At 41.7% G+C, this 27,376-nt stretch overlaps 1 protein-coding gene across 10 annotated transcripts in view; it reads right to left on the bottom strand.

Moving 5' to 3' along the window:
• Positions 1–27,376, bottom strand: part of DLG2 (discs large MAGUK scaffold protein 2) — a 1,055,145-nt gene that overhangs the window by 958,539 nt on the left and 69,230 nt on the right. The window lies entirely within an intron of this gene.

The raw sequence follows: 27,376 nt of genomic DNA, 5'->3' as shown, positions 1-27,376 counted from the left end.
ATAAAACTCAGTCATTTGTGCCTGTATGAAACTGTAAACTTCAGGCCCGTAACTTTTTTTCTTCTTTTTTTGCCAATCCAAGGCAGAAACCTGGCAAAACAGAAAATGAGATGCAAGTTCTTCTTGGCCAAAGTTTGAGTGACAGCTGACCTAACAGCTTGCTGCTACCCAAAGGAGTGGTCCTGCTCCTCCATCCCACCTTTCCGTATGCTTCTTTGCCCCCACACCAGACACTTCTTCCAGCTCCATTCCTTGCACCAGCTTTCATGCTTCTCAGGTATTTTTCTGAGGTAATTCAACCCATATATTTGGCAGAATATTACACACTTCGGTGGGGGTAGTTATGTTTCCTGTAGCTCAGCAAGTCACATTCCCTCAGCAAGGGACCAGTGAATGCCAAAACCAACAAGCATGGACAGAAACGAGTGACCACCTCAGCAGCAGTGAGCCTCAGCTGTGTACATGAAATGTACTTTAATTCATTAAAGCACTCTATCACACAAGCCCACATTTAGCCTCAGTTTGTGCCTAAAAATACCTGGAAAGAGAACTTCTCCAGCAAGAGTTTAAAAAATAAAAGTCACGGCCCTACCCAGCACTGGAGACACTTAAATTTTCTGAAGTACTTCTGACACATGGGAAACCTTTCCATTGCAACTGCCTATACTCATTGAATTAGGTCTGGAATTAACTTGATTAAATGGATTGTGAGACATTCAATGTGTCTTTTGCTCCTGAGTCCCTCAGATGCTCTGAGAAATATGTTTCAGATGAGGAAAACACAAGATTGATATGTGTTGCTTCTACCAACTCATTGCTTGGCACTGTCATTTTTTAGTCAGTAGAGCAGATTTCTCTTAGAAGACCATAATGAGTTGTATAGAATATATGATTAAAGATTTCTTTGAGTAAAATGCTATCTTTCTGTACATACAGGTAAATATATATTTCCATATAAAGGGCTGAAAAACACAAAGCATCATGAACAGTGACTGCTTTTGCAGTTACCCTGTGCCCAGGTCAAACAGAACTAGCATCCACAATATTTATTTCACTGAACAACAGGGAAAAAATCTGAGTTAAGCTGTGGATGAGGTGTCGATCCAACACCTTGCTGCAGCAGTATATGGCTCCCAGGAAAAATAAGATCCAGTAAACAATGGACAGCTGGGATGAGAAAAAACAGAGAGCCAAGAGAACAAATATTTGTGTGTACAAGCCCTGGAAGCAGGCAGAAATCTTAAGCTCTTAGCTGGAGGCACTCAAGCTAAGTGTGAACATATCTGTAAAGAACGGCTTATCAAATGTTTTCAGGAGGAAAAAAATGCGATATCTGAAAGTGAATCATAGTAGCGATTCAGACATTTCTGCTGTGTCACATGAGGTCAAGCCTTTCAACATTTGTCAAGCTAGAAAACAACAGCAAAACTTGAACTATCTTTTACGGTGACTTGAGTCAGAGTGGAGCCCAGCCCTGACAGCAGCTGCACAAGAAACAGCTGGCAAAGACCTAACATGCCTGAGCAGTCTCATCTCCTCAGATTATCAGTGCCACGAGTCTTCTGTTGGAAATTAAAAAGAAATCAGAAACCAATTGTAATTTATTTCACGATCAAAGTCTTCTGAACAGCATAAATAGGAGAAATGCTCATCTTCCTGGCATACTGTTTCTGATACTTTATGCAGAATAAAATGAGTGTTTCTTTTAAAATGCTTATCCAAACAAACAAACAAACAAAAACCTATAAGGTAGGGAAGGGCATCTGATTTAACAATTTTGTCAAGGTTTAAGGCAAGGCAGCAATAAATATACATATTATATAAATATATATATGGAACATTTAATAAATTTTTTAAAAATATAAATCAGTGTTGCTGATGTTAATCCCAGGAAAAACAGCTGTACTGAGTGATCAGATACCTTCAATAGAAAAGGTTTTCCTTGGAGCACCTTTGACCATCTGAAGTCTGACTTAGTATTTCCTGAAGGTCTCTAAAGCAACTTTCCTTACAAGGGCAGATTGAAAGAATAAGGTTTGTTCAGTCTTAAAAAGAAAAGGTTAAATGAGGCTCTCATTTCTGCCTTCAACAACTTCATTTGAAGGTCTAAAGAAGACAGACCAAGACTGTTGTTGGAGGTGCACAGTGAAAGCATAGGAGGCAGAACAACATATGCCTACTCAAAATAAGGGGGAAAAATCACCAGGATGGTGGTCAAATATTCAAAAAGAGGACCAGAGAAACTGCAAAATCTCCAGCTAATAAGGTCCTGAGCAACCTGATATAAGTTGGGCCTGCTTTGAGATAAGAGTCAGACCAGAGTTCTTCAAATGTGTCTTCCAAACTAAAATATTGTGTGGTTCCATCTCATCAAAGTGGGCAGAGAAAATCTTCCCATCAGTTTCCAGGATAGTATGTAAGTTTGGAAACCACCTGTGTTGTACAACAGCTTTCTAAGAAGATATGCCTGCTAAAAAGTTCCTAGTTTGTCACAGCACCTTCTCCAGAAGAGGAGGTGATTGCACCACAGTGGCCTGAAGTTAATCATGCAGAGGTGAAATTTTGTATTCAGAATACATCTGGGAGATGTCTGGACTGGCACCATTAGCACCAGGGCTTCCAGTGGAGAAAAATACTCAGGCCAATAAAGAGCCTACTTCCTTCTCCATCCATTAATGAATAAAGCCAAGTCCAACTCTGAAAAGCTCATTAGAGGTTAGGAAGATAAGTGACACAAGTTAAGTTGGATGCAATGTGGGGCACTGCTTTCACCATTGTTGCGCAGAATTTCACTACTAGCTTGCCTCCCTGAAAATACAGCTTCATGTCACAATTAGCCTAATCAATGGCCCTTTTGCAAAACAGGCAATCCTCTTCCTATTTCTCCACCACAGCCATATATTTCTGCTGTTTTCCTTGTTCCAGCCTTAGCATGGGTCTAACCCTAAGGCGAGCTGACACAGGACCTACATGGTTGGAGCAAAAGTGAATACATTTCTGACTATAACTGACTCATTTGACTGTGGATCCAGACGAGCAGCAGCACTGGTGCAAGAGCAGGGGGACAGGAGAAGACAACCCACACTGCCAAGGATTCAGGGATCAGCTGAGTTACAACTTGAAATTGCAGCTTGTGATGCAAAAGCTATTCAGTGCCAAGCATCATTGTCAAGAGAGGCCCCTCCAAGCGGTGCAGGGGGGCCCTGCTCAGCGTAGCGCTGCAGAGCACAAAACAGCCGGCAGCCCCGTGCCAGAGAGCTGCCAGGAATTGGCAGCCGAAATGTAAAAACCAGGGGTACTGATCCCGTGAAGGCTAAGAGTGAACTTCATAGTTTAGTGGGATTTGGGACCTATTCAGCCGTAGCTGTGTCTCCATCATGCAGCACTTCAGATGTTCCTAACAAACTGCTGTACTTTCCATCTTGGCATTAACTAACCCCACCAATATCCTGCTGGAAATGTTGCAAAAGGGAGTTTCGCCACAGAGTTCAGGGGGGCAGGGGTAGATGAAAATAGTGACTTGTGGGAACACCAGGAGTCTGTCTGGCTTCTGGCACGCAGCCCAGCAATTCATGTATTCAGAAGAAACCATTAGATCATTTAGTCTGACCTGCTGTATATCACAGACCATTACATTTCTCCATTTCATCCTTGCACTCAGTCCAACAAATATGTATCAGGTAAAATAAACTGTTATTCCCTGTATATCTGCCAGCCTAAATTAATGATTTTTTTTGTTTTTTTCTGAAAAGGTACTAAGTCATTTCCAGTATCCTACAGCCCACAGTGGAAAACTGCTTTGAATAACTCACGAAAGATAGGGGAAATCTCCCGACCAGTGAAGCTGCTGTTTACAGGACCAATATATTTTATTATATCAGCATCTTATTGCAAGGAAATATTCAGTTGCCAGTAGGAATGCTGAGAGAAGTATTTTCGAGAATCCAGGGTATGGCTCATGATCCAGTTGTGTGGTGCCTGCTAAGATTAATTACCATTTAGTTCCAAATGCTTGATTAGTATTGCAGTTTTATGCAAGCAGCAGTGATGTATTGTGATGCATGGCTGACTTCAAGATGCCCTATAGCAGATATGTCAGGATTGCCATGCTTCTTCTGCAGCCATCCCACCAGCTCACCCACATATCTCATCTCCATTCAAGACTCAATGACCTGCCCTCTGCCATCCCATGGCTTAGCTCTCAATCAATGACATAAAAGACAGTGCCGGAGTGTTCAAAGCACAGCTAACAGAAAATTTGCAAAATTTTCTGGCTAAATGAGAGTGCCTTCATTGAAACAATGAACATGAGCCTTTTTAGGACATGAACCTCACAACTATTCACTGCAAGCCCATCTTAATCCTTCATTATTTATTTCATTGTGTCTGCAAAGTGACAGAAATCAGTGTGGCGGTTGCACATCCCCTGATGAGATCCAGAGTCTTCAGTTGGGCAACTGACAGCTCTTTAATGCCTTTTATGCCCCAGTCTCTAAGGCAACTTCCCAGGATGGAGTGTGCCTCACCTCCTCGTTTGGTGAGTGGTTGTTTTTCTCTTCTGGATACATCCTCGAGCGAGCAAGCAAGTCATTATTTCTTCTGGGTACCCTTGGGTGAAAGAGGCCTCTAGTTTTGTTTCTTGTGAGTGAATTAGATCCTCATTACTCTTATGTGGTCATACCCCAATAATTTCCTCAACTGGTATCAGAATCTGTTGGAGTGCTAAATAATCTGTATAAACCCTGTTTCAAGTTGGTTTATTTACTATACTTTTCTGGCTAGAATAAAGTCTGGTTTGCAACTTGTTGTCCACTTAAATTGACTTTTTGGGTGCCTCTGTGACAAGCAGTAAACCCAAAAGACAACATTTGCACAGTCAAGAATGACCTCCTATTCATGCATTTTGCTCAGGTGCAAGATTAGGATCATTTGCTGTAATATTATAACTTAGACTAGCTACCATTTCTTGCCAACAAAGACTCAGGATGTGAATTATCTCACCCAAGTTTAGAGAAACACAGTGTAGATATAAACAGTTAAATGTGTTGCTTTCCTAATCACTGCAGAGAAATGATTCCCCTGGGAAACAAATCATCTCATCCTAAGGTAGAGAGCTCAAAGAGAATGGCAAATAGCAGTCTGAAAGGACATATTTCTCTCCATTGGCTATAAAGAGAACAGAGTGACCCATTCGGATCTAAATGAAAGTCCTGCAGTTCAAAGAGAAGAATACCAACCAGTATGACTGGAAATTGGGTCTTGCTTAGCTCTAGACTTTCACTTGGATTTGTGTGTCCAGTTCAGGCTCCCCAGCACAGAAGACATTGCTATACTGGAAGAAATCCAGGGAAGGCCATCAAGTCAGGGGGCTGAAGGACAAGGGATACTAGAAGAGGCTTTTGGTTCTTTTGGCCTTAAAAAGAAAATGTAAAGGGGAAATCTCAGTGCTATCTACAGCTACTTACAGTAGTTGAGGGTGTAAGAAAGATGGACCCAGGGTGTCCTGGTGTAAAGGGATAGGGTGAGAGGCAACAGGTACCAGTTGCAGTAAGGGAAATTTCAGCTTGGTAGAAGGAAAGAACCCCATCACTAGGGTTTCCAAAATACTGCAACAAGGAACCATTCGGTTATGAAATCTCCTGTCCTGGAGATACTCAAAACTCGACTGGACATGCCCTTGGGCAACCTGATCTAGCTGGTCCTGCTTTTAGGAGGATGGAATAGATCACTTTCAGATGTCTCCTTCAACCGAAATTATTCTGTGATTTGTGAAAATAACTAGAGATTTTCCAACCTGATTTTATGTCAAAGCATTAGCCTTAAAGGCACGATATTTTAAAAACAACAAATAGACCCTGTTTATTCACCTGCTTATGGTGATTACTGCAACTCACAGTTTTAATCTTTTCTCCCTTAATTAGAAATTCTGAACTGAAAACTAAACACCCATGGAATCTCACAGCTTCAGGATATGGTCCTTAAGAACCCAAAGCATACTCCACAAATAAGATTAAAAGAGCTTGCAAGACTGGGGACTGCAGTTAACATTTGGTATTTCAGATTATGCAGTGAGGTAGTAACACTGTGAGGTGACTCTGGTCCTGGTCATATTTCAGCTCTTTTTGAGAGTGAATTAGACATGACACATTCTGTACCACCATGCCTAAGTAACATAATTCCATACTAGTGGGAAAGACACCACACAGACATACTCACTGCATCTTTTTTTCTGTGGATTACATATAAAGTGCACTAACTTCATGGGGTCCTGCCAATGACATCCATTAACTGACTCCCACTCTGAACAGAACTGTTTTCTCTCTCTGACAGTTGTTTGACAGCTGGAGCATGGACATTGGAAGTATGCCTAAAAACTTGAGTTTATTTAAAATATAACCCCCTTTTTTAAGATGGGGAGGCTCTATTAATGGAGAAGCTCAACATTTACAATGCCAAGGTGCAAAGGAAGTGCAGTCAGTTAGAAGATCTTAGAAAATCTCATTTGAGAGCGCAATGACCTTTATAGGTCTTGTGCATTAATTTTTCACAGCAAGGTCTGGAGGCAGAATGAAAATGGGAATATCATTTTACATGGAAAGAAAAAAAAAAATTACAGGCATCACATTTTGTTGAACATTCAGTATTCCCACTCAGAAAACAAGGCTATATTCTACATTCATAATAACTTGAAGCTAATGGAGCACAGCTGCTTTATATGGTTCAGAAGTAGATTAAGACACAACAGGATGTTCAGTTACTATGTTAAAAAAGCAAATTCCTTATCGTGACTGTATCAATCAGTCTACAGAGAAAGAAATGCATGCCAAAACTGGCTCTATACTCTCACTATCTTTCTAATGCCTTTGGATTAACACGTACTCTTACACTGGATTAAAAAAAGTAAAAGCAAAGATGATGACAATTAGATTTTGATTCAAACTCTATCTTGAGCTGTCTGTATGAATGTGCTCTTAGTCTGAACTTGCATTCTTTCTTATGTAAAGATCACATCAAAAAAGTGGTGAGAAAATTTACTTCAACAGCAGCTACACAGTTTTCTAAAGTACTGATACCTGTTTAGGGTCTGTTTTCATTTATGTTAATGTTGAAAACTGAAGCTGTAGTTGTTAAAAAATGAGAAACTATGAGTGTTTTGCCAAAGTTTTCCAAACAGCTTTAGTTTACACCGCATTTTTCATATATTAGTGTGGTGTACAATATTTCCCAAAACTCATACATTTGCAAGTTAAAGTGGAAAGAAGTAATAGAAAGTTACAGGCTCTTGTCAATATTAAGAGGAAAGTATTTGTAGCTTCACATTATCTTATAAAACAGTAGACATAATATTTTTGACATTTGAGTTGTCCTTTGACCTTTGCAGCTCAGAAACTTCTTTTTAAAACAGTTCATGCTGTTTTCCAATCACTGTTTAATTTGCCTTCATGCCAACAGCTTCGAAGTGCATCACCCTTTGGTCAGATTAGGTCAGAACCTGCTCGAGCTCTGGCAGTGTAAATCTGGTGCAGGTGACCTCATTTAAATTTACCACAGACTTGCATGAGTGTAATTTAACACAGAGCTTGGATCCCTTGCTATACTCAGTATACCCTTTAAACTCCAAGCCTTTAAGGTCTTGACAACTTGGAGATTTAATTATGTGTTACAGTTTACTGAAATGCTGAGAACTATCTCCCAGCCCAACATAAACTGAACTTTCTTTTAGTTCTTAGCAGGCTTTCCATTAACAATCCATACTGTTTCTAATGGTGCACATGCTGTTGGTGATGATGTAAACCTAGAGAAGTTTCAGTGAACTCACTGGAGAAATGTATATGTAAAAAGGACAAGAGAGAGCAGAAAGAGTCCCAGTGTAACAAATCTACCATGCTCATACATACACAGGGTCACCTATTACTATCATTTATTCATTTATGCATACTTAATGCAAGAATCAGCTGCTTCCTTTGTAAGACATTGTTAGGGATAATGAAACAGGAGCCTTAAACCCTAAGGAGATGCAAAGGTAGCAAGTGTTTGGTACACAGGTACACTGAATAGACCACTGTGTTGACGAAAAAAAAAGCTAGAGAAGCAAAGTGTAAAGGCTCTTGCTCAAGATCACAGATAGACGGAGATGGGGTGGTGAAAGGTACAACAGATCTCATCCTTCTCCGACAGCTTAGAGTCATAGAATGATAGAATCATTTAGATTGGAAAAGACCATCAAGATCATCAAGTGCAACCATTAATGTGACACTGCCAAGTCCACCACTAAAACATGCCCCTAAGAGCCTCATCTACACGTCTTTTAAACACTTCCAGGGATGGTGACTCAACTGGTTCCCTGGGCAGCCTGTTCCAATGCCTGACAACCCCTTCCATTAAGAATTTTTTCCTAGTATCCAATCCAAAACTTCCCTGGCACAAATTGAGATAATTTCCTCTTTTCCTATCACTTGTCACTGGGGAAAAGAGATTGACCCCTACATTGCTACAACTTCCTTTCAGGTAGTGGTGGAGACTTAAAGTGCCTTTAGCAGAGGTATTGAGAAACAGTATGGATATCTTCTGCTTAGGCCCCTCGCTTTTCAGTTGATCATTAATGCAAACTTTATGCAGGGCCAGAGAATGTCCCATTCAGCCACTCCTCCAGCTGCTGTAGCCCTGGCTGTACATACAGACTGGGGGATGAGAGGCTGGAAAGGAGCTCTGCAGAGAGGGATATGGGGGTTCTGGAGGCCAGCAAGTTGAACATGAGCCAACAGGGTCCCTGGCAGCCAAGAGGGACCCGTGTCCTGGTGCATCCAGCACAGCATGGCCAGCCAGGCAGGGAGGGGATTGTCCCGCTCTGCTCTGCACTGGAGCAGCCTCACCTGGAGCACTGTGTGCAGGGCTGGGGAACACAGGATAAAAAGGATATAAAGCTACTGGAGGGTGTCCATGAAGTTGGTGAATGGCTTAGAGCAGAAGCCGTATGAGGAGCGGCTAAAGTCACTGGGTTTGTTCAGCCTGGAGGAGACTGAGGGGAGAGCTCATGTCGGCTACAGCTTCCTCACAAGGGGAGGAGGAGGGGCAGGTGCTGAGCTGTTGTCTATGGTGACCAGTGACAGAACCTGAGGGAATGGCAGGAAGATGTGCCAGGGGAGGTTTAGGTTGGACATGAGGAAAAGTTTCTTCCCCCAGATGGTGCTGGACACTGGAACAGGCTCCCCAGGGAGGTGTCACAGCCCCAAGCCTGACAGTGTTCAAGAAGAGACTGGACAACGTCCTCGGACACACGGTGTGGACTGTGGGGTTGTCCTGTGCAGGGACAGGAGTTGGACTCGATGATCCTTGTGGGTCTGAGGGCATCCTGTGATTCTAAGTGAAGTGATAAACCTGGAGGCAGGAATCACGTCAGCACTCTACCTGCACCTGAGGGGATCATGAATCAGAGCCCCCAGGACTGCTTTGATTCCACAGGGAACACAACGCAATCTCACCATCACGTTCTCATCATGACAGTTTAATGGTTCATAGAAATAAGTGTTCGATTCACTTCACTACACACTTAAAGCAGCGTGGGTGATCACAGCAGACAGAAACAAATCTGAGATATGGAAAAAATTAAATACTAAAGGAAAAAATATTGCAAAAATAAATAGGCAATTAAAAGTTATTTCTTAAATCTGACAAGCCTTTAATTTAGACAGTACTGCCATAATAAAACCATAAAAGACTCATAAAGTGGCTATGGGAACTTCTATCAGATAGATATGAAATTTCATTGACAAAAGAACAAGAACCAACACGTGAATGAATCTTAGTTTCATAACATTTGTAAAGTCTTTGAAAGTTTAATGTACTTTATAAAAAGTTAAATATTATTACCAAAGTCAAGGAAGACAAAACTCACATCCATCTCCACTTATGGGAGTGGTCAGAGAAGTACCCAGGAAATTAATTTGTCAGATGTTAGCAATGGAAAAATGGAAAATTTTCAAGAGAAACAAAATAATGTTTGTAAATGTTCAAATTTAATCTCAGTATCCAGCTCAATATCTCCTGCAACCCCTTCCATTGCTTTCTGACCTTTCCTTTCTTTTCCCAAGCAGGATGACAGGCCTGGAAGATCCATGGCTTGGAGGGACACATGTATGAAACCATCAGCTTAGGCTTCCTGGGAGCACTAACATGAGTTCCTTGCTCCAATTCCTTCTTCTCTAGCCTTCTGCATAGAGCTATCCGTGATTGCTGTGTCGCCCACAGATATTCCCTGCATAGTAGATTTGACACTAAATCGCTTCCACATTGCAGTCCTGTTGGTGAAGATCTTCCCACTTTGTTCAGAGCAAATTTGGGATACAGATACGGTTATGACATGGTTCCAGAACTGATATTAACTGATTGATTCGTCAATTAATATATTTATATAAGATCTATATACAGTAGTACATTATTGCAGGAAACATTCGGAAGAAGTAGGCTTTAATATCTAGCTTACATATGTAGCCCATGAAGGGCTATCAATTCATTAGTTGCTCCCTACTCAAAAAGACCACCATTCCTCTTTATCGTCAAAACAGCTGAAGCCAGAAAGGGAGCTGCTATTCTCTATAGTTCACCAGGACAGGGTACATGGGGTAACAACTGCTTCTCACATTGAATCAGAGACAAATGCAGAAGAGATGCACAGAGGAAACTAAGCAAGTCATGGTTAGGAGATGGGGAGAAAAGACTAAGAAAGATGAGAAAGTGGTGAAAGGCAGCAGGCAGTGGTGATGAGGATGGAAAACAGAGAAGCTCAGAGAAAAACCTCTTAACCCTGGAAGAAGAAGGTAAATGGAGACCCCACAAGTGGTCAAGGGGAAGGAGGAATGTGGCCATATCACTGCTCCAGGCTGGATGTGACCCTTAAAATTTCAGACTTTCTTGGGACAGGCAAATTCCCCTCTAAAGGCTTAGAAACCAGAACTGAAACACTACACACATCTACGATATTAGAATATCCAGGAGTGCTGGGGATCTGACTCATATTTTGAACATGTAATGATGGCAATATTGTGACACTAACAGCTCCAATTTACTATAATGGAATCCTCACTGTACACGTGGTGGAAGAACACAGCTGCAAACACTTTCACAGGGAGTGTTATATGTTTCTTTATTATTTAGGTTGGTTTAATGGCTCAATCCTCTCTCAGATGAAGATAATGGGAAGAAAAATTCCATTTACTTGATGATTGCATACCCAGGCATTATTGGAATCCACCATAAAAGGTATTATTAGTCACTTTTATTACTGATCAACATTTTCAAACCAGAGCCTGGAGTAAGATCGAAATCCATAGTAAAGGTTTTTAAGCACAATTGGCCCAATTTTATAGGGTTGCCATTGATTTTTATATAAGCTGTCATCAAACATTTAAATAGGTTCTCCAAAATTTGATCAAAATCACAGAACAGATCCAGTGCTGGCTGTAGAACTATTTGTGCAATCAGAAATTAGAAATTAAGCAGGATAATCTTCAGCTACGAAGTTTAGTTCCAATACAGTTCCCAGCCTCCCCAAAAGCTAGAGGTTTTAGGATCATTTAGAGGTTCGGGGGAAAGACTTTATGGTTGGAAGCTATGGATGGAATTTTAATTGAAATTATTTATATTCTCTTTTATTTTATGCCAACCTTTAGTGTTACTCCATAAAGTCAATTCACAGAATCACAGAATCACAGAAAGGTTGAGGCTGGAAGGGACCTCTGGAGATCATCCAGTCCAACCCACCTGCTAAAGCAGCTTCACCAGAGCAGATCACACAGGAATGTGTCCAGGTGGGTTTGAATGTCTCCAGAGAAGGAGACTCCACAGCCTCTCTGGGCAGCCTGTTCCAGGGCTCTGGCACCTCAAAGTAAAGAAGTTTCTCCTCATATTCAGATGGAACCTCCTGTGCTTCAGTCCATGTCTGTTCCCCTTGTCCTATCATTGGGCACCACTGAAAGGAGTCTGGTCCCATCTTCTTGACATCCACCCTTGAGATTTTTAGAAGCACTGATAAGATCCCCTGTCAGCTTCTCTTCTCCAGGCTGAACTGACCCATTGTAAATGTAAATGTGTCAGCATTGCATGAGCGGTGTAAATGCTTTTGTCTGTAAGCAGATGCAGTTGCTGGAGGATCCCAACCAACATCACTATTCCCATGCTAATCCCTGTAGTTTAGACATAATATACTGTTTGCATCCGGAACTCCTCTACCAGTGACAGACAAAACAAAATATCTCTGAAATAATATGCAGCTCTCATGGAGCCCAAAGGATCGTCAAGAGAAGGTAGGAAACAGCTGAGAACTAACACTCTCTGAGTACAAAGCCTGCGGGAAGTCAAGTGCATCCTGCCCGTTGCTTTGACAGCTCTAATCCCTATTGAACCTTTTTGCCACTTTGGACACAGGGCTGTCACTAAAAATATCTTTTAAGTAATTCCTTCTGTTAGCTCTGTTTTACAGTTCCTATTTATTAAATTACTGCCTATCCTTTTTTATAGCTGTTATCAAAACAGAGGAACACAGGGATAGGATTTATCAAAGTAAAAAATAGGTCATGGTTCAGCTGCCCCAGGCTACATTGCAAAATGAACAAAAAGACTGCTACACTGCCTGTCACCAAAATCATCCTAATCTAGGAGTACGAGTACACTTTATGTTACAAAAATCCATGTAACTAAGAAAATATTTATTTGCTATTCCAATGCAAAGGCCAATATTGACATAATGAAATTTTACCTTTGGTCGTTAGAGATACAAGCTTTTAAAACTTTTTTTCTTTAAAATACTGGACAATGTCATGCCTTTTAAGATCAAGAAGCCTGGCTAGTGTTTTCCAGAGCATACCCAGCCCAAATAACTCTTCCTTATCCTCCTCTTCATTAATCAAAAGTTATGTACTATGTTTACAAGCCTGAAGCAGGTTGAATGCATTTTCCCTGAAGGAGACAGTTGCAGTTTGCAGCCGGTGCACAGGAACCCATATCAGCATCTCCTTGGCCTATGGAATGCTGTTGAGGGTCTCTGCTTATACTAAGGGCAGCATTTGGTTTACAGGAGGTCATAGAATCACATAATCATAGAATAGTTTGGATTGGAAGGGACCTTCAAAGCTCATCCAGTGCCACCCCTGCCATGAGCAGGGACATCTTCACCCAGATCAGGTTGCTCAGAGCCCCGTCCAGCCTGGCCTGGGATGTCTCCAGGGATGGTTCATCCACCACCTCTCTGGGCAACCTGGGACAGGGTTTCACCACCCTCAGTGTAAAAGATTTCTTCCTCATGTCTGGCCTGAATCTCCCCTCTTCTAGTTTAAAACCATCACCCCTTGGTTCTCCTCTTCCACTACTTGCCAACCCTCACTGCTCTCCCAGTGCACTGGTGATACTGTGGGGATGCACATGCTGATACTGCAGACCTAAGCAACACCTAGTTCAACTATTTAGATGAAAGAGGCCTTCCCATCTTTCTGAAAAGTTATATAAGCTGCTATTTAATGATAACTCACTTTTTTTTATTTTGCAAAGTAATGGCTATAATTGCAAGTATAGGATTTTACTTGTCTTTGAGAATTACTTCTTATCTCCAGTTTTATGACTTCCAGCCTTTGTCACACATATAACACATTTCAGCAATCTCTGATATGCACTAATGTTAATAACAAACAAGCAAACCAAACCAAACCAAACTAAACCAAACCAAAACAAAACAAAACAAACAACAACAAGAACAAAAAAACATAACCAAAGACAAGACATTCTGCAATGAATCCCACAAGGTTGACTAAAGAAAGTGTACCATCTCATCACACGATTTAGGACCTGTCTTACTGCTGGCTTGCCAAGAACATTTAAGATTGGACCTCCCAAAACACATCTGCTCCTCACCACCTGTTCCCCACATGCAACACAAAAATGGTGCATTTTTTGTCAAGATCTGAACTGAAAATTAAAGGCAGTAACAAGAAGGAGGAGTGACCTACTCCAGGTTTCATGAAGCCAGTGGAATACTTGGCTTCTGCCAGCAGAGGCTGAAGATGCTGCAGCTCAGACCAGGGTCTCCTGCCTGCATCACTCGTGCCACGTGGAGCAAATCCAGGCCTGACCCAGGGGTAGGTGGCGATCACTGCCTGCAGTGACACTGACCCCGTCCTTGTGTTACAGATGCTGTAGTCCACCAACAGCGGATGCTGTTTATGTGATAGGAGGAGGTAGATATAACTTCCATATTTTCCCCTGTGCCTCCTCAAGCCATGCCAGAGGCTCTTGCATGGCTGGCTCAGGGGGACATCCTGGTGACCTGTGTCGCTATCTCATCTTGTCCTCTCTGTACAGCACATTCACAGTGTGCTGCAGTGTTACAGGTTCTTGTACTGCTGAGAAAGCAGGAAGAACTGAAGCTTAGATGTACAAAAAAATAGAGGAAGGGTAATATAGATCTGATTTTTTTGACTCTCTGCTCTTCAACATTTAATGCTTCAAAATAATTATGTTGTTCATTTGTGCCTTACAGGATGTGTCACACAGTGAAAATTTAACAGACAAATTCCACCCTGCAGATTTAGTGAGTGAAATGGTCTGTTTTGTAGTGGCTAGGCAATGCTTTCTGAAACAAACATTACATGTACCCCAGCGGTATTTCTTTTTTTTTCTATTAAGAAGTATCTTCTGACCATCTCCTACCTCATACTTTTCCATAGTCAAGAGCACTTTCATCACTGCTGCTAATAAACACATGGGGCTTTGCAGTGCTGAAATAACATGGAAGCCCCACGAGGAGTCCTGTCCATGCGACGTGATGCCCAACTGATCACAGCTCTGCTGGGACTTTGTTTGCAGATTGCAAAACCCAGCTGATCACAGAATGGTTGGGGTTGGAAAGGACCACTGGAGATCATCCAGTCCAACCCACCTGCTAAAGCAGGTTCACCAGAGCAGATCACACAGGAATGTGTCCAGGTGGGTTTGAATGTCTCCAGAGAAGGAGACAACCTCCACAACCTCCCTGGGCAGCCTGTTCCAGGGCTCTGGCACCTCAAAGTAAAGGGTCTTGTGGTTTCTTTGTTTATAAAATAAAACTGAAAGTAGCAGGGAAAGAACAGAGCCAAATATTTGTGTCCTCGTAAACATGGGTAGTTGGCATTCATTGATAAACAGTACACTAAAGAATGTGTGATGTTAATTCACTCATCCCCCTAGTGATATTCTACTGTTCTTTGTGTTTCTGGTATCAGTGAAGAATACTAATTGCTGAATAATACCAAGGTCCCTACACAGCTATCAGATGTTAATGACCTCCTCTTACTATGCTGCACTGGAACTCAACCACTGAGCTGCAGTGAAAGGCCACATGTTCTTGCTAATCCCTCTATAAAAGTTTCAATCAAAGCCGGCATCGTAGTCTCCATAGAAACAACTGAGAAAAATCTCCATAGATATCACAAATAACCAAAATGGGTCTGGTTGGAAATCTTGAACTGTGGGTGCAGCCCAAGGCCTCTCCCCGCCCTCCCAATGGCCCAGGACCCCCTTTCATCCCAGCCTGGATCCACCAGTCCCTGCCCCAGCAATGCTGCAGGATGCCTGTCTCCAGCTCCACCCCAGCGGTAAAGCTGGTGTCAAGGAGATGCGAATTTGTGCAGTGGTGCTAAACACATGCCTGGCCCTGTGGCACTTCTGAGAAAATCAGAAATATCTCAGATGAACAGCACGAGTGCAGGGTAAACAGAGCCCTGAATAGTGTAATCAGGTCCTCGTGCTCAGGCTTGATTTTGAGGAGATGGGAAGGGAAGAGGCACAGCTCTAACCAGGGCAAAGACCGCAGCAGCGACCAGGTCTGCTATTCTGCTTGTTTATTCTGGAAAGAGAAAAGCGGCCACATGGTAGGAAAACCAGGGGAATTCTGTGGGCTTCAGTATCATCAGGAGAGAGACCTTGAGGGACAGAGGGCAAGGATTGTTCTCTGCAGCAGCAGCAAAGGGACCACGTCAGACACAACTCAGAAAGGGATCTGAATCTGAACCAGGAGCAAGAAGTGAGGAGTAGCTTTGTCAGGAGGACACCCTTGTCTTCTATGTTTTCTCACTAATCAGGCTTCCTCTGGAAGACACTGAAGAAGAAAGGTAGAGCTGTATTTGTGTAAGGAAGTATGAATGGGTAAGCAAGTCGGACTTGGACGTTTAAGGGCAGAGCCCCATTATGAGCCAAAGAAAGTATCACGAACACAAATGTCTTGCTTGGAGATATCTGCTTAGAGGTCTGTGCTGCTGGGCCAGACTTGCTTTGGCACTCCAGTTACCCCGGGTATCTCTTCATATTACTGTTGATACTGAAATGTGTCCATCACGGGCATCTACCACTTCCATCTTAGGGCCATTTCACAATTATACATATCAGTCTTATCCTCAAATAATTTTTTCCTCCCTCTGTTGTCCTCAATCCTTTTTACTCTTTATACAGATACCTACTCTGCTATCCTAAATGTATTTTTTCCTCCTTTCTATTTACTGCCTTCCTTTTTTTGTAGAACATTATTCTTTCCAACTTGAATCACCTCTAAGCCATATAAAATACATTTTAAATCTTTCATGTATAAAAAAATTCCCTCCAGCCCTTTGCTTTCTAATGACACTTTTCTCTGAATTCCCTCCAATTCATCCATGTCAGCCTGGTGCTGATATGCGAGAGACACTGTTCCATGTGTGCCAGATACAGCTGGATCGTCACCTCCCTGGAAGATAATGGTTTTGCCTCTGTGTGTAGCCCCAAAATCATACTCTTTAGTGCCAATACAAGTCCACGTCTAATTGGTTTCCCACTGCTATCTCTAGGCTGGGTGGTTTTTTTTTGTTTTTTTTTTGTTTTTTTTTTTTTATTATTTCTAGTGCTTGCTAAGTATCTCTGTCCTGCAGAACAGATGAGTTTCTGATTATTTTTCCCCAGATGTATGAGACTTCATTTTCCAAGCTAGATACTTTCTGTTACTATTACTCCCTATTTCTGACCTTTACCTTCACTTCCACCACTTCCACTCTTGTTAATCTTCCCAGCTCCTTGCAAGGCAGCATCCTCTGCTCATTGAGGGATACAGTATATTCTGAGCAGAATGCGAACCTAGGAACACAATGTGCCTTGAAGCTGACAATTTGTTCCCTCATGAGAGGCATCTATGAGCATCTATAGATGACTGGCAAATTATTTTTCCCTCCATGCTTGCTCCTTTCTTCTGCTTGGCATGCTTGGAGAGATACAGAGGGCTAAAGCAGAGGGTTCCTCTCCCACCCTTTACCCCCTGTGGCTGTTAATCCACCAGTGTGAAGGAGACAGAGCTGCCCCATGGAAGCTAATTCTCCTCTTCCCAATTGCAAATGCTCACTCGTGTTGTCTGCATGGGGGAACAATCTCGCCCCCTTTGTGCTGCTTATGGCTCCTTACAGCTCACCAGGGAAACAACTTCCCAAAAAAATAAAGTACAAATCCCAGCAGCATCTCTTCGGGACTCCTTCCCATTTCTCATTTCTCCCTCTTTTTATCACCTTCCTTGCCAGTCTCAGGCAGTGTAAAAGCTCTCTCAGCCAAGAAGAACTCCTAAAGTTGTATTTGTGGTTCACTGAATCAAAAGCTCTCCTTTTGTGAGACAGTTTTTTCTACAAATACTCACTATTTCTACATAACCTCTCACTGGAGTCTACGAGGGCGCAGATGTTTTCTAATCTTCCTCTTGCAATCTAACTCACATCAGTGCTGATGGTCAGTGCTATGATAGACAGGCTGGACGTACCAATTTCAAGTGTTATTCGTACGTTTTCATTCTCTTGCTCTGTGCGTTCCCTAGCCAGGGAACAGAGATTTTCCTTAACAGCTGCTCTCAGGATAGATCAGACAGCACTGTATTCAAAACAATATAAATAAAGATGCGGGTAAAAAAAGTTGTAAAGTTTAAATCCTTGAAGTAAAACATTGATTTCTAGCAACAGGTATTAAACTTTTAGCTATTTTTTTTAAATCTCACATTATCCTAGAGTGGAAGCAGATGACCATCCCCATGCTACAGCTGAGGAGAACAACACACAGAAGCACAAGGCACGTCAAAGCTCCCCTTTGAGTTCTGCTGCCCCCAGAAGTGTCAGCGGTATTTCTGAATTTTGCTCAGAAAGATTAACATCAACATTTCCTAGAGACTGTTATTTATTGTTGGTACCAAATGTGAATGTTCCAACCCAATCTACCAAGGTCTGCCCAAGGAAGTGGCTGAGTCACCATCCATGGAGGTGTTTAAAAGACACATAGATGAGGTTCTCAGGGACACGATTTAGAGGTGGACTTGGCAGTGATGTACTCAATGATCTTAAAGGTCTTTTCCAACATAAATGATTCTATGATTCTGTGTTTCCTCTAAAAGCAGTGGCAGATCTTATCTTCCAAAATTAACCTCAAGGCATTTGATCGGGTGATGTGAGAGGGGATGACACTGGAGGCAAATGTGTCTTTGTGGGTGCTACTGCCCCTCTTCTTGATGAGTGAGAAGAGAGTGCAGGTCCAATGCAATGCTGGGAACAACCCCTGTTAATTAGGGGGTGAGGAGGAGTCGGGGCAAAGCTCAGAGAAGTTGGGGAAAGGAGAAGTCTGAAATTAAGAAATGTGCTCGGGCAGCAAAATACCTCACTATGGTACTGCAGGCTCTGACCATGTACCTCCAAGTGTTTCTTCCTCTGAATTTCAGGCATTCCTGGCTCCTTTTTCCAGGCAAAATGCTGCTCTGAAATAAGGGCTGGCTAACAGCATAAGACTCTTGGAAGAGCTACAGTTCTGAAGAGAAATAGCCAGCTACTTCTGCAGCCCAATGTGATGGATGAATGCATTTAGCATCAGGTCTTTGGAACTGCCTTTCCCACCCCCAGGGAAAAAGAATGTAAACTGCAAGTGAAAACCTCAGGTGTCAGGCAGATGAGGATAATGAGCATGCTATTAATGCCCTAAGAAAGAAACAAAACATAAAATATCCCCTTTATCATAACAGTGATGTGAAGCAAAATATAAATATATATCTTGTGTATACATATTTATCTAAGCAAAATATCAAACAGTACTTTAATCGTTTGCTTTTATAATAATAAAAAGTGAGATGTAATATTCAAAAAGTGAAGGTTAATGAAATCTGCAAGCATGGCTTGGAAAGTGGATGCAAAGAGAGAGAACAGTGGCCATTTATTTCTTTTTCTTGATGTCATGAAGGAAAAGATTAACAGAAGGTAGAAGCAAAATCTATGAGGTCAGCTTTGATTGCTTATTTGTTGCTGTGTTAGGTCTGATATGCCCAATGAAAATCAATGCACCTTAACACAAGAGCTGGGTAGGAATAAAAGATTTGCCCTCTAAAAGGAGGAGACAGAGAATGGTAGTAATTCAGATGGAGATTGTGATTCAGGGCAGGATTTGTCTTACCAGCTGTAGACACCTGAAGTGTGGACGTATTCAGCAGAGGCACTTCAAAAGCACAACTCCCTATTCTGAAGTCTGCACCTGGAACACTGGATGGCTCTTACCTTGAAAATCCCTCTGTCTCCAAATAAACAATAAAAAGGGTTCCCATTTACTGTGTTGATCTGTACTGCAGATGTCTAAAGTTACTCACAACGAATATAGACAATTCAATGGTGGCACGTGGACTCATCAGCTGAGCCAGGCATGAGCCTCTGGATCATTCAGGGCTGGTCAGGGTTGAACCATCTTGTGATGAGCAGCCAGTTACGGGACAGGGATAAAGGAGCATCAGCATGAGGTTGGGCCCTGGAGAGTATCAGAATCTGAGAATCAAGCAGACTTTTTCCAACCCTGTATCCATATTAGCCACAAAAGTAGAAGGAAGGGAGGATGCTCATACAAATGCTGTCTTTCAGCTGTGGGCTACAGCACATTTAAACAGGAAATGTATCAACCACATCATTAAATCCTGAGAACTTCTCAGGGACTCTTAAGATAGGACAAACAGTCCTTTGGATGCAGATATTACCCACCCCGAACACTACTAAGAGGTATCACAGTGCCCTCATATAAATCACTGTTACTCTCTCCTCTAGAACACTGTGTGCAACTCTGATCACTCAGTCTTGAGAGGAGCATAGCAGAATTAGAGAAGGGAATATTCAAAGAAGGGCAGCAAGGATGGTGAGGATGAAAATATTTGGACTGTGCTAGGAAGAAAGAAACAAGAAGAGACCTGAAGAAATACATAAGATAACGACTGAGATGGAGAGGAGGGGACTGGGTCACACTAACCAGTTCTGCTCATCCAACATGTCTGAAATAAATGATTGTTGGTGAGCCAACTTGTAGAAGCCAGGACTACAGAACTGGATCTCATGGACAGCCCTTCCATCTTCCCCTTTCCATTTCCCTGCCCCTTCCTTCCTGCTTTCCTTGGTTAGCTTTCCACTGGACTGGCGACCACCTGCACAGCTACCCAGGCTCAACTGCCAACAGAAGAGAGGGGACAGGAACATGTGTTGGGTTTGCACAGCGCCCCAGCCCAGCAACAGCATACAGTAAGGTTGGCTGAGTCAGTCATGATGTCCCATCTGAGCTTCTCCTGAATGGAGCCAACATTTTTAACCAATATAAAATCCCTAAACTGGTTGATTGACAAAAAAAAAAAAAAAAAAAAAAAAAGATCAGACTTGAGCACATCTACATCTTTCTCTTAACAGACTGTGAGAAACCATAAGCCTCTGCTTGACTCTAAAAAGGGAATATCCCACAAAGACGACAATACTCCAATGTTACAATTTCAGGGAAGGGAACCCTCTACCACTGATGCAGTTCTGCAAAGCAAAGCTGCAAGCACTGAGGACAGCAATCACACCAGTGTTCACAGAATCACAGAATCACAGAATGTTAGGGATTGGAAGTGACCTCAAGAGATCATCCAGTCCAATCCCCCTGCTGGAGCAGAAACACCCAGATGAGGTTACACAGGAAGGAGTCCACGCAGGTATTGAATGTCTCCAGATTAGGAGACTCCACAACCTCCCCGCACAGCCTGTTCCAGTGTTCTGTCACCCTCACTGAGAAGAAGTGTCTTCTCAAATTTAAGTGGAACCTCTTGTGTTCCTATTTGTACCCATTGCCCCTTATTCTATCATTGGTTGTCACCGAGAAGAGCCTGGCTCCATCCTCGTGACACTCGCCCTTTATACATTTGCAAACATTAATGAGGTCACCCCTCAGTCTCGTCTTCTCCAGGCTCAAGAGCCCCAGCTCCCTCAGCCTTTCCTCATAAGGGAGATGCTCCACTGCCTTCATCATCTTTGTTGCCCTATGCTGGACCCTCTCCAGCAGTTCCCTGTCCTGCTGGAACTGAGGGGCCCAGAACTGGACACAATATTCCAGATGTGGTCTCACCAGGGTAGAGGGGCAGGAGAACCTCTCTGACCTACTGACCACTGCCCTTCTAATACACCCCAGGTACCACTGGCCTTCCTGGCCACAAGGGCACAGTGCTGGCTCATAGTCATCCTGCTGTCCACCAGGACCCCCAGGTCCCTTTCCCCTATGCTGCTCATTCCCCAACTTATACTGGAACCTGGGGTTGTTCCTACCCAGATACAAGACTCTACACTTGCCTTTGTTATATTTCATTAAATTTTTCCCTCCCCAACTCTCCAGCCTGTCCAGGTCTCGCTGGATGTTGTCAGTTTACATCTTTGCAATTTCCCAGGTTCCTCCGGAAACTCCACAGAAATTAAAACTATATCTCCTTGGCTGCAGACAAAGCCATTGTTGGATTCTTGTGACTCACATGAACCTATCACAGGCGTGGTCAATGCAACTGGAAGAGGCTACTTCCACAATGGAGGAAAACAAATCTAAATAGAGTAGAACTGTGCTGTGATGTTCATTGCTACAAGACACTCCTGAGAACTAGATCTTGGCTCAGTAAAACAAATCAGAAGATTTTTGTTTCAAACAAACCCTTCTGGAATGTTATTTGTTTGATTTTTAAGTACAGGAAGGAACTGCACAGGACATTGCACTGATTCAGCATTGCAGCTCTTGTATTTGTGTGTGAGAGAACATTGCCAATAAGGCAAGTAAAATTCTTGGGCAGAAGCACATCATCATTAGATCAGCAGGATAAATTTTGGGTTCCAAGAACAAGTTTACTTAGCAATCTGTGTTCATGTCAAAGAATACATAATCATCCCCATATATTGTAAATGGCATCACTCTTGTATCTGAGTCATTAATATAGAATAAAGCAAAATAATAGAAAACTTATTTTAAATTAAATAGGAAACTACAAATTGGGCAACTTTTTAAAGTCCTTATTCAGTCACTTGATGCTGAAAGAAATATGTCTAAATAGTTCAGTTCATCTCTTATAGATAGTAAGTAATGGTTTCCATCATTTCTTATTTCCTATTTGCTTTGCTTTGCTCTGCAATTTTTTCTTATTACTCTTTTAAATCTCTGCAAATGGTTTTGTTTTCCACATTTATTTTTGCTCACTTCACTTATTTCAAGACTTGTTGCTATGTTAACCATTACTTTTCCTCCCATCTGTGATTTCTCTTTTTCTGGAGATAAATAATTTTTCTTTATTTGTAAGAGCTTATGATTGGTAATTCAGTTCTTCTGAGGAAAGGCTTATAAGTTCATATAAGTTCCTTTATATGTGAAAGCCATTTATTTTACGAACAGTAGGAACAAGGACTAAAAAGGCTAAAATGATCCTGCTTGAAATACCTGAATTGCTCAATCCCATATTGCGTTGCATTGACTTTAATGCTTCCCCACCTGGGAAGAAAATGATTTGATAATTTCGTGCTACATCCCACATGTGTTAACAAAGATTTCCTGAACAAGCAGACTCATAGACCAGTGTCATAGACTCAAGAGAACGAAAGAGAACAGAAACTGAAGAACTACAATGGTAACTTTTAAACAGGATGGCAAAGAGAAGCAGAAGGCAACTCAGTCTGGATGGACATGCTAAATCTTTATCCAGTTTTCAGCCAGATCATTGTCTCGTCTTTAGAGGAATAAAACAGAAAACTGCCCAAAACTAGAGTTTGTAGTGTTCATGGATATCAGAAGAGGAAAACTGAAATTATCTTCTCTGAGATAATTCCAATCTCATGAGTAAGACAAGCAGTAGATTTGGACTTTTTCTTCTGCAAACAAACTTTTAGCTGTGCAGCTGAAAGCACCTGGAATTTTTATGTCATGTTGGATATTCCACTGGCAAAAGAACGACCGTGGATAGATAAATTTAACTCTCACAGGTAAGATAGACTATCCAGGTTTGCTACAGCAACTGCTGACCATCAAATAAATGCCTCATGGAGAGACACTTGAAGAGTTTGTTCTATTTAAACAGTCATTACTCTAACTCCTGCCTTTTCTTTGGCAAGTTACATGATGACAATAAGCTACATATTAACAAATTCTAACTTACAAAAGGTATAACAAGAAGCAATGTCTGGAAGGTGTAACTGAGCATCTTTAAAAAATAAAGCCATACCTGTTAACTAGGAAAGTAATTAACTAAGAAATTAATGATACAGACTACCTGTGGAAGTTGCTAGTTACTCCTACCTTTATGTATTGAAGCCAAGGCCGAAAACCTTTTTGGCAAACATGCTTTATCCAAACATAAACACTGCTGGGCTTGGTAAAGGGTGCTGCATAAAGTGCAATTCCTTGTGATATATGGGCTATCAGGCCAGATGAGCTAATGGTCCCTTGTGGCCCTCTGCTTTATAAATCTATTAACTAGAATTGGGATTTATAGAGTAGAGGGCCGGGAGGAGCAACTGTGATTGAGCTTGTGCAATCAGTTCCCATGGACTCTATCACGTTCCTTTTGGAATTGTTGGCAAAAATCTCACCGCACAGACAGCACTGGCCGCAAATCATGAAAGGAAAAGGCTTTTATAAATGAGGGTGAGAAGGCTGAGAGTGGAGAAACAGCATTTGTTAGTTGTTAAATCTATAAACATTTAGGAAGTTGTTTCTTTGTCAGCATTTGGAGAATTTAGACTCGATGGCAGTTGCCCTGATGGAAACAGAGATCTTTGCAACTACCTGATGAGAAATAACAATATGCTAATCATGGCATAAGCTTGAACTTTGACACCTTTAAACCCACTTTCCATTTTCTGTTCCATTTCTAATGAGGCCAAACAACATGAAATTTGACATGTCTCATGTTACCTTATAAAACATTTTATTTGGAAAGCTTAAACTAATCAAAGGGAAATCACTCTTAGGTAGAAGAACTGCATCGCTCACCTGCCAATTACCCTCACTGAAAAATATATATTTTTGTAGATGTCCTAACATTTCCTTTAATGCCAAGTCTCTGCATTAATTTACCTATAGGTTTCAATTTTTCTGTAGTGCTTAAAATGCAACCAATATAAAGAAACACTCCACTGGCCTGGGTGTCTGTGAAAGCAGAGTCCAGGTCCCAGATCTTCAGAGCTCTCATGTGAATATCATCATCCATGGGTGATGTAATATTACCATTTAATAGGCTTCAGAATGCTGATGGTGCGTTCTCCATGCGCACCCACCCCTAACGATGCCAAGAATAACAGCGGCACTACCACTGATCTCCCGTCATGTTTCCAAAGTCTGTGTTGCATCCTGGACACTTTGAAAACAGGTGTCTATCCCTCTTCTAGAGGGCCAAGAAAAGAAGAGGACACGTTTCAGCAGGGTGGACAATAGGTCCAGGCTGGAAATAAAAGGTGTAAAGACAGATTGGGAGCACAGAATAGAAAATCAGCACACAGAGGTGGGAGATGAAGAGTATGGAGAAGTGTGGAGCTCCCACTTTTCTAGGAAAGGGAGATGGTGGGATGGAGGGGAATTAATCTCAGTCTCTCACCTCTACCAAACATTTCTAAGGCATCTTTGACAGGTTGACACTTATGGCAGATCTAGAAAAAAAATTGGTCACTGGGAGGGAAATGTGGGTGGGGGACAGAAGGGACAAATCCAAACAGATGACAAGTGTCCTTCAGGCCAACAAGACAACCCACTCTTCCTGAAAATTCCTTTCTGTAGAATGGCCTTTGCTACAAAACTCCTGGCTCCTGTTCTCTAAAGAGTAAGACAGATTTATCCCAACTCTTCAGAGTTTTAATTCAGTAGCAACTATCTAGCCCTATTATAATATGATATTACTATTGTTAGCAACAGGACTTTAGCTTTGTATTGAGTTTTCAAGGCCTGAGGACTGAGCCTTGCTGCTTGCACTGACTGCACTTTTCTTGACTTGCCTGCAGTTTAATTTTAATTTGGTTTAGCTGACACTGCAATTTATTTAATTGGCCAGATGTCTACATCTAATTTGTTTTACTTGTGTTTATCATCATGTGGTACAACTATAGTTTTCTATAGACAAATAACGAGCTTATAGTCCATGTGGAGTGAGATATTTATGACTCTGACACAATGATGTGGTATGGAGAAACATAAGCCCGGCAAAATAGCAGAAGCTTGGAGAAAAGGAGAGACAGGACAGAGTGCAGAGGAGTATTGGTAGGGGATGGTAAGAGATGGGGCATGGGCTGGCACTGGAGATCTCATCACTATAAATAACTCACCCATGGTTAACTAAAGGAAACACAAACCTGAAGCTGGGCAAGCCTGGTTTTAGAAGCAAGAAAGTGAGCAAAGAAATAACATCTAGGATACAAAATTCGCACTTAATATAGAATATTTGAAAGTAACCTGGAGCTGCAGACCAGTGAAGAATGAGCAAAGATGTAACAGTATATCAGAAAACATAAAAACAGCCCCAGGTTGATCCTAGAGGGAGGAAGAAGAAGCCATCAACATAAGCATCACATTCCTCCCAGCAAACAATTCCAGACGCTGGTGATTTGTCTTACAATCCCGCACCCCTCATCACCACCACCAGGCTGAAACTATCAACCCTAGGACCCAAGACACCCTGGAAGAGTGAATACAACACTGGGAAAAGGGGTAGACACCAAAAAATGTGAGCATATATATTGTAACTGACCTCTTTTTTTTTCTGAAGCAGTTAATTCTAGCCTAACATAATTATTAGACTCTTAAGATTTCAGTTATACTAACAATGGCCTTACTGATATATAACATGTGCTTGCGCTTTGCCCATAAACAAGATTTTGAGAGTAATAACTCAAACAACAGTGATTGCTGCACTCCAGTCCATTCCTTTGGGACCAAACAGAGGAATCTGCATCCTCTACAGCACAGGCCCACTGAGGATAAAGCACTGTGCCTTCATAATAGGTGAACAGGGTTGTTTGAGGTATCCTTCTGTTCTAAGGAGTAGATGTAAGACTGGCTAGATTCGTCATACCAATTATTTCACCAATAACACTCAGTAACAAATGGCTTTTGCCTACAGATTATGATTTATCAGCTTAAGGATTTTGTACCTAAAGGCAAGGTCCCATCACACACAGGATCTTGACTGAGAAGGACTAATGGAACATCCCTGTAAGAACCAAAGCAACTTATCATCTCAGGTTCCCATCTCTGATACTTCCAAGCATCCATAAGGATTTAAACCTGCTCGTGAGCCCCAAGGACCACAACTACAGGGAAAGAAGTCCCACTTCATTGCCTCTACTCTAAAGCTATCCGGATTTCCATTTGTTCACCATGAGGCTAGACACTAATAAAACAAAAGATATCTTTATGATTAGGAGCGCTGACTGTCTTCAGCTAATTGCCTTGCTACAAATTTGAAAGAGTCCATTTTAGGGTCTATATGAAAGTTATTACATAAGTTAAAAGATATATATTAATAATTAACTTATGTAAATTGTTATTATACCCTTCATTCTGGGAGTCAGACAGGAGGGCGAAAAAACAATCTTTAAAAGAAATTAGTCTCTTCTTCCTCTAATGTACCAGCCCCAAAGCCTAGCTCTTATACAGATGTTGGGTCACTGACCATCAAGTTGCTAGAATAGGCAGAAATAACAGCACTTCTGTTTTCTCAAATCTTTTTATATTGAGTAGTTTCTAAATTCTGTTCTTCCTTCATTGCAATAAAGAAAACAGTTGCTATGGCACAAAGTGAATCTGAGCAGCTCTGTTTTTCTAGGGCAAGTAGAACAGCCTACCTCAGCAAGTGTAGCAGTTTGTGGTAGGTCTTTGTCTCAGATCTGGGTAAAAAAAAAGCAAGTTTCATTTCTAAGCTTTAAATTCCCCTATGAAAACCTGAATAGAAATACATGGAATACATGTAGTCTACTGCTGGCTGGCAAAAAAGCAAAACCAATTCTTCTAGGACTCTAAGCTACTAAGATAACCCCCTTGTAAAATGTCTGGCTACAAGAAAATTGATGATTAA

This window comes from Columba livia, chromosome 1, assembly GCF_036013475.1.
Source record: "Columba livia isolate bColLiv1 breed racing homer chromosome 1, bColLiv1.pat.W.v2, whole genome shotgun sequence".
Classification (NCBI taxonomy): Eukaryota; Metazoa; Chordata; class Aves; order Columbiformes; family Columbidae; genus Columba; species Columba livia.
This window is presented reverse-complemented; position numbering and strand designations above follow the sequence as displayed.